Source organism: Amblyomma americanum, chromosome 11 (assembly GCF_052857255.1).
Source record: "Amblyomma americanum isolate KBUSLIRL-KWMA chromosome 11, ASM5285725v1, whole genome shotgun sequence".
NCBI lineage: Eukaryota > Metazoa > Arthropoda > Arachnida > Ixodida > Ixodidae > Amblyomma > Amblyomma americanum.
The window spans coordinates 64,873,759-64,882,412 of NC_135507.1; the positions used below are offsets into that span (position 1 = coordinate 64,873,759).

Genomic DNA, 8,654 nt, shown 5'->3' on the forward strand with positions numbered 1-8,654 from the left:
CTACTTTTTCTGTTCATTTCTCGCGGGGACTAGAAGTACCAACGCAGGACTGGGGTCCGCATATAATGCATCGTTCGCGTCTCTTATTTTGTGTACGCTTTCAGCATCAGTGGAATGAGCCTGTAAACGCTTGTCATTGTGATTTACAGTGGGCAGCGTGGAGCGGCCGGCAGCGGTTGCGTGGTTTAGAGAACCCGCACGGCGAAATCCGCGCTGTGGTGGCATGTAGGGCATGAGCAAATACCCCATGTAGATTTATTACCCCGTCGGTAAATATTGCCAATGCTACCCGTGTTTACGAAGTTCTTTTAGATTACAAAGTTTGATATTTTCCAAAATTGTGAACGCCATTGCAATGCCTTTATTGAAAATATTTTCACTGTATTTCTCTGACCTGCAATAAGTGGCTGCTGTGAATGTCTCACACTCATTGCTTGTATTGAATAGTATGTTCACTGCATAACCGCTGTTTCATGGTTGTAGGAGAACCTGAAACGCCAGAGCGTGCAGCAAAAAGACGCGTAGCTTCTCCTGATGATATGGCAGAGTTTCAGCAGCCTGCTAATGGTGAGCTCCCATGTGCTTTGCAGACCGTAACGCTCTTCTGAGCTTTTGTCCATATCGTGTTGTGAACACAGTAGCTGCTTGTTGCACCTGGCGTTGCTTCTGCTGCAGTATACTCACATAGCACAGTCAATGTTATGCACGAAGGGTTTCTCCAGCTTCTAAGTGCCAGCAGTTGCTGCTTGCAGGGAATCTTGGCATGGACAAAATTTCGGCACAGAATAGCAGAACAGACGAGGACTCAGTGGCGCTACAGTTGCCTGCAAATCGTGAATTTCCACATGTTTGTTCAGCTGTTGCTGTTCTTGTGGGTCTCTGCTGGAACGAGAGGCCTCCCAGTTTTTTCCAGGTTCTGAGTGCTAGCCATTGTCTCGTTCGCAGAAAATCCTGACATGGCTACGAGTTTTCCTCAGGACGTCACAACGGCTCAGGAGGACACAATAGAGTTGCAGCTGCCTGAAAATGGTGAGTTTGCACGCGCTTTGCAGAATGAAATGCTCTTCTGAGCTTTTGCACACATCATGGTGCGAACGCTGCGGCTGCATGTTGCAGATGGCCTGCTTCTGCCACGAGAAAGACATCAACGAGAGATTAATTATAAAGCTCTTTTGCCAGAAAGTATGAGTAGTATGTGTTTTATACCCCTGCCACACGGCAAATTTAATGTCATTCCCATCGATTGACATTCGTTCAAAACGGCATTAGTTTGCTGTCGCACGAGAAAATATAATGACATTCGATGAAATCGACATGAGGTATCTAATGAGTTTACGGAAATCACTCGCCAGCAATCTCCGAGCTAATGTGTTATCTCGAACCAGAGACTCGGCGAGAATATCCAATAAAAATTAATTACTAAAGTGTCTGAAGCTTCTCAATATTATTTTTCTCGCGTAACTTTGTAGTTATTTAATTACTCGGGTAAAATTATATAAATAGCTTTGCAGAAATAAAACTACTACCCTCGCTGCCAGCCAACCAAGTGGTCGGGCGGCCCTGTTGGTTGTTTTGGTTGCTGCAGTCCATGCTGTCAGATGCTGTAGTCGCTTTGACAGTTGCATGTTTGCTGTATCAGCACGGTGCCCAGCAGCTGTCCGCGAAATATTGTATTTTGTTTTAATTGTGTATGCGAGATGGCCGAAAGCGCCAGAAATCGAGCTCAATGGACAGAGTCCGAGACTTTTGCTCTCATCAAAGTGTGGCAAGACCACCCCTGCGACCTGCGCCGCTCAAAGCGCAACACCAAAGTGTATGCGGCCATGGAGGAAGCCCTCCCTGCTGAGGGCATTGACAAGCCGCTAAAGACCATCAAGGGCAAGATCGAAAATTTGGGAAATAAATACAGGTAAGCACTGCGTCTTTTTCTATACGTTTGGCCAGATACAGCCGCGCGCAAGCCTCGAGCTTTTTCTCACAATCAGCTCGTTGTGGATGTGGACTGAAATAGCCGCGTCTTTGCCGCAGTATTTTTTTGTCATCGTAACCAAAAGTGCCGCCTTTATTGCGCCCGTCCTCCCCGCCGCGGTGGATAAGTTTTTAGGGCGCTCGACTGCTGAGCCCGAGGACGCGGGTTTGATCCCGGCCAGAGGCGCTGTCCCGGCCGCGGCAGCCGTGTTTTGATGGAGGCGAAACGCAAGGAGCCCGCTGTGCGTTGTCAGTTCGCGTTAACCCCTGTTGGTCGAAAATAAACCGGAGCCCTTGACTACGGCTTCCGTTATAGCCCATGTGGCTGTGTGACTAAACCTCAAATATCAAATATAGGTTTGCACCGTAAGGCGTCGGCAGGCTAGTTGAACTTGCGTAACCGCAGTCATGCTTGCCTTTTTTGTGCGTTTACTCACGTGACCGTGTGCCGACTTGGTGTTTTTCATATGTCAGAGCCGCTTATGCTCTTACGGCGCGCTGCTCATTTCCTTCAACATTATACCATTTAGCGCAAGTTTGCTAGCGACTTCCTGGTAAAAAAATCGGCACCCGAATCACAGTAACCGTTTAAGCAGTGCTGTATGTATTTAAAAGCTCTAAAACTTTGTTTTATTCCAGGGAGCTGAGAAAGAAGAAGACAGGGCAGGGTGGGATAATGTGGAAATTCTATTGGGAGATACATAAGTTCCTAGGAGCTCTGCCTGCTACGACATCAGCCTGTCAGAAGAAGCAGGCTGTCTTCAGGAGGTCACTGCTGAAGAAGTAAGAAAAATACCCTTGCATTTACAAAAAACATTGTGAATTGTCACCATGTGTTCATGCTATTGAAATGGTACTGGTGCTACACGACTTTCTTGTTTTGTTTGCAACAAAATGTAGTGCAGCCTATATATCTGTTCCCTGTATGAGCATACTTATGAAACTGTATGTTTCTTTGCCAGTCTTTCATTTGAGGACGCCATATGTTTAGTTAAAATATTTAATGCAGAAATAAATAATTGCACCTCGTGCTCGGTACATCAATACAATCTGCTTTCGTTGTAATTGTGCTAGATCATTATACATAGTTATGCGTAATGTTATCACAATATGCTACACAGCTTACTATATGTATGTCTGGCAAGCAAGATTGTCCTCATACTGTTATGGTTATGCTCTATTTCACATGATGTGCACAGTACGAGTGTGGCATGCACACTTAGCATCGTGCTTCTCAGCTCACGCAGATTATTTTATACTGTGCATACTGATGTTTGTTACTTGTTTCATTGTTCAAGCTTTTCCATGATATGGTGCATGGGCGAGAAGATTTGGAGGACGAGCCAGAGTGCAGCAGTTCATCACCACTGCAGCTGTCCAACTCTGGGAGCCTTGAAATTGACGTTGGAAGCTCGTGTTCCAGGCCACCTACACCAAGTGATCCAGCAAGTCGCTCGCAATGTTCCCGGCGGCCTGCGAACACAAGACCAAGGAGGCCACAAGAGGTACTCCTCAGTCAACTGATTGAGGAGCAACGAAAGCTGCGCCTTGCTTTTGAATCTTCGAAGCAGAAGGAGCTGGAGCTCAGAGAGCGCGAAGTAAAGGCACAGGAATTAGCCAATGTAAGAGAAGACAAGGCAGCTAGCTGAAAGAGAGGAGAAGCTGATTTCTGTACTGGCTGAACTGTGCAAGAAATAAACGGATGTGAGGAGCGCGACGAATCCTCAGGGGATTTATGAGTGCGGTGTGTCGACAGCGGAGCACTGTGTGTGCCATCCCAGCGTTTCGCGCGTGCACGTGCAACACTGGGATGGCACGCACAGCGCTCCGCTGTCGACACACCGCACTCAAAAATCCCCTGAGGATTCGTTGTGCACCTCACAAGACAACAGTGGCTGCTATATCGCTTGTTTTCATATTGCATGATGGTTTCTGATTATACAGTAAGAATTGGAGTTTCTTTAACAGTGCAGACAGTATTCTTGCACACACCACACTGCACACACCACTTCTGCCACTAGTGTGACCTTTACTGAGCATGCTGGCTCCTCTTCCCGAAATAGGTGGCAAGAGCTGCCCTTACTTCATGTCCGTGGCCACTGGCTGCATCAGTGCTATGCACAGGCTGTGGGTACAGCGCATCGAACTGATGCGCCTCTTGCACCCACTGCTGTTCCACGGGGTCATTCAGAGCCTCGAAAATGTTGTGAAGAACACATGCGGCTCTGATTGCCCGCTTCGCTGTCGGCAGTTTGCATTCCATGCGCTTCATTGTGTACCTGAAGCGAGCTTTCAAGCGGCCGAATGCGTTCTCTACAATCCTTCTTGTTCATGACAAGTTGTGGTTGAACGCCATTTGATGGGGTCCTGAGGCATTTGCAAATGGCTTCAACAAGTTTGCCGACAATGGGAACGCCTGGTCACAAAGAACCACCGGCGGCACTTTCGTTCCCTCGATCACCGACACCGGTGACTGGAAGCTGTTGCTCTCGATGCGTTTGCACAGTTTTGACCGGCCATACACAAAGGCGTCGTGGCATCTTCCCAGGCTCCCAATGTTTATGTACCTGAAGAGGTATCGGTGATCAGCGATGGCCAGGAGTATGATGCTTTGCCTGCATGACAAAGAGAAAAAAAATCAAACACTGTGTGCAGCGGTGAGTGGTATGCTTTATTTTTTTCAATGCTTAGACAGCAGGAATCGCTACAGTTATCATAACCTTCAATGAAACAAGTTGATCTCCTGTTTGAGCATCCACTTTATCTACTGCAAATTCAAAACTCGAGATATCAACAGAGCTCTGGCAAACGTCAATAGTTTCCTGTTTAGATGAAGTTTGAAATTAATAGAACAGTCAGAAGACACTTACCATCATTTATAGTTGTAATAGTCAGCAGCGTGTTCTTGTGGCGGCGAGATTGGGATGTGGCATCCATCCAAGGCACCGATTGCCTGTGGGAAGCCACTTACGGCGTAAAACTCGCGGGTATGATCTGCCATTTCTTGACGGCTGATCATGCGGATCCACCGCGCCTGCAGCACTTCAATCACTGCAGCAAACAACTCCTTGCTAATGATGTTCACAGTGGAACGCCCCACACCAAAAAGATGCGCGATTGTCTGGTCCTCAGCGCTCGACCGCAGCCGGTAAAGGCCAATCGCCACATGCTTCTCAACCGGGATGGCCTCCCGCATGTTCGTGGTCGCACGTTCAAGCGCACACCGCACCGCGTCGACAACGTAGCGGAATGTGGCAGGTGTGACGCGGAGCGACTGGCGAAAGTGAGATTCGCCCAGGTTCAGCAATGTGTCCTCAAACCACCTTTCGTTGCGCTGAAAGGCCCATCGCTCTCTTTGCACGGCTGACAAGCTTGCGGCAATCGCAGCACAAATCGCGACGGCGTTGGCACGGAGTTACTGCTCGAAGTCGTTTGTAGCAGCCTCTTGGGAGCGTATGGCCGACCTTAGCTGCGCTAGCTTGCTTCGGCACTGAGCTAGCCTGGTACGGCGCTGCGCTGGTAAGCACAGAAGAGCAGCAATAACCGTCTGCTGCAGCCGTCGCAAGTCCATTTCCTCAGCAGGTGTGTCGTCCGTCCTGTAGTCTGCCATTTTCATACTGCTAGAGAAGTAGCCTTGCTTTGGCTTGGATTGAACGCGTGATGGCTAGCCATGATTCATAAGTTAGCGCAAATGCAAATATGCATGAAAGGCATTGAAAAGCGCAGGAAGGCTATTAAACCTTTTTTTTTGTTCAACCTTCGCAACAGATTGAAACATACACTGAAATGTTTTCGCTGCGCCAGTGTTTGTCCATCCCAACTGCCATCAATTCAAAATGACGTTAGTTTTGGCCGTGTAGCAGCGTGCAAAAATAAATGACATTAAGTCGAACGAATGGCATTTGATGGGAATGACATTAAATCTGCTGTGTGGCAGGGGTATTCGTATGCATGCAGGGGGAGCTCTAAAGTGCTTTACGTGCACTTTTTTTCTGTGCTGCTTGCAGGTATCAAGGAGCACACCTGGCCAGATTGCTGTTGTCAAGTCTGCGCACTTAACAGGGTGAAAGACTTAGGGAAGACAATGGGAGAGTGACAGAAGATAATTCTCCGATTCCAGAAGCAAAATGCGAAGCTTGAGATGAGGCTGGATGCAGCCATGTCATGCCTTCTCTCCTTGAGTATGCTTGACACTCTAAAGAAGTGCAAGTATTACACTGGGCTGCCAAATGCTGAAGTTTTTCACACTTTGCTAGAATACTTTGCACCGCGTGACAGGGAAATGATGTGCTGGGGCTCTGATCAGAAGCAGACGGATGACCCCCCGAAAGCAAAGTTATCAGGCCAATGAGTTTTTGATGGTGTTAGTGCGGCCCAGGACAGGCATGCAAGGCCATGAACTGGCTCCGAATTTCCTCTCCTCTGAAAGTCATGTTAGCCGCACTTTCTCCACGCGGATTAACTTTTTACAGCGAGAACTTAGGCACTTGACAACGTTCCCAACTCATGAAGATATAGGCCTCCACCTACCTAACTCCTTCCACGATTTTCCCGACACCCGTCTTTCCTTTATGCCACGGAGGTGAGAATACAGCGGCCCACAGCAATGAATTCACAATGCCAGACTTTCCCTACAAACACTACAACACCTACCTATAAGGTGATTATTGGCTCTACACCAGATGTGTACATCTCACATGTGTCGCGTCTAAGGGGTGGTTCTAGCTCCGATAAAGCTATTCTGGATACCACTGGCCTTCTTGACAAGCTGGATGCAGGTAACGCTATAATGGTGGACAAAGGCTTTACGTTCCTATGCTTGCCACCAGGAATAGAAGTTTATCGGCCTCCATTTCCGGAGTCGCACCCAAAAACAGATGCCTGCAAAAGCAGTAGATGAAACCAGGCGCATTGCTTCTGCAAGAGTGCACGTTGAAAGAGACATTTCAAAAGTCAAAGGACTTCATGTATTGGACAGGCTCTTTCCGATCTCATTGATTGATATCGCTGAGCCATTTTGAAGTTTGCTACCTCTTAAGCAATTTCAGGCTACCATTGATAAGAGAGACAGGTTTATATGGGCACGAGTTGTCTGTTTGCTGAAGGAGGGCAGTTTGAAATATGAAGGATATAATCGGCTAGAGGTGACAAAGGAACAAGGAAGGTGGAAGCCTCGGGCTGCTTGCCAACGTTTCGACAAGACGACTTGGCTCCTCTTGTCGAAACGCTGGCAAGCTCCCTCAAGTTTCCCCTCTGTTGTTGACTTTGCGAGTGTCAAGAAGTTTTCTGCCTACCCTCTCTCGACCACATATCTGACAAATTTAGAGAACAACGCTTTGGTAACCGCAGGTGATGCAACAATAGAAATTTGCCTCCTGTTGGCATGCAGCATTCTTTCTGCCAATTCGGCTGAAATTGATATAACCAGAGAAACCGTTACGGTGAAATTTTTTCAATCTACGTTGCATTTATACGCATACTGTAATCACTGTTGTGCTGCATGACGTTACGTTCAAGAAACCCTGTGCTGTTGAAATTAATCTCAAGCTTTTCAATACATCTCGTAGCTATAAGCCACTTCAAACCTCACATACCATAGCTTCAGTCTTAAAATATAATGTAACAAGCAGTCTGCCTTTGCTACACTCTTCCCGACTATATTTGGAAACAAGAAATTGCAGGACGCTTAAGCTTAGCCTTTAATTATAGAAATCAACAGCATGTTGCAGCGCTGCCAGGGAATTACTTATGTATGCATCAGTACAAAAAGACACCTCACGAAATCACAGACCACAACGCATTCATTAGGTTCCCTTTTATCCAGTTCGAAGCAACGAGCCTGCATAGAGTGTTCTACGCGTGCTCGCCTCACAATCTGAAAGGCCTGGATTCTATTCCTCGTATCTCCACCAATTCTTTTTTATTTAGAAGTTTTCGTGTTACAAAGTTGACACCGGCTGTTCTGCGACGTGAGCTCCTTAACGCTGCCGCCTTAACCTTCCAGCTTCTTTCAGCAAAACACAGAAATAAAGTGCTCAAAACATGAAGTTTTATTATTTATTTACAAGACTGCTGGTCTCCATTAGGACCAAAGCATGTGGGGAGTCAGTAGAGTAGCAAATTTTGAATAATTAGATGCGTCACAAACATTGAAATCAAGTGAACTACCCAATATTTTACAGCTACAAGTTTCCAGGTTAGCAAAAAATGTAAAAGGTCAAAACAGTTGAAAAAGAAGGTTCTAGTGCATGCGTTAGGAAAGTATGCTTGGACACATGCTTGTGCCACGACTGTGAGGAGACATATTTACAGTTCTAAGTTTCAACTCTTCTGATTGACAAATAAAAAACACGATGAAATTCTTGTGCCCTAGATAATATAATTGGTTTTTGGGGAAAAGAAATGGCGCAGTATCTGTCTCATTTATCGTTGGACACCTGAACCGCGCCGTAAGGGAAGAGATAATTGAGGGAGTGAAAGAAGAAAGGAAGAGAGAGGTGCCGTAGTGAAGGGCTCCGGAATAATTTCGACCATCTGGGGATCTTTAATGTGCACTGACATCGCACAGCACAGAGCACCTTAGCGTTTTGCCTCCATAAAAACGCAGCCGCCGCGGTCGGGTTCGAACCCGGGAACTCCGGATTTGTGCCCTAGATGAGAATGATTACAGGTGATCATCTGGTGTG

The 8,654-nt window shown here is 46.9% G+C and overlaps 1 pseudogene; it reads left to right on the plus strand.

The window, feature by feature from the left end:
* The first annotated feature begins 956 nt into the window (after positions 1 to 956).
* LOC144109668 (uncharacterized) lies at positions 957 to 7,071 on the plus strand (annotated as a pseudogene).
* The last annotated feature ends 1,583 nt before the right edge of the window (positions 7,072 to 8,654 follow it).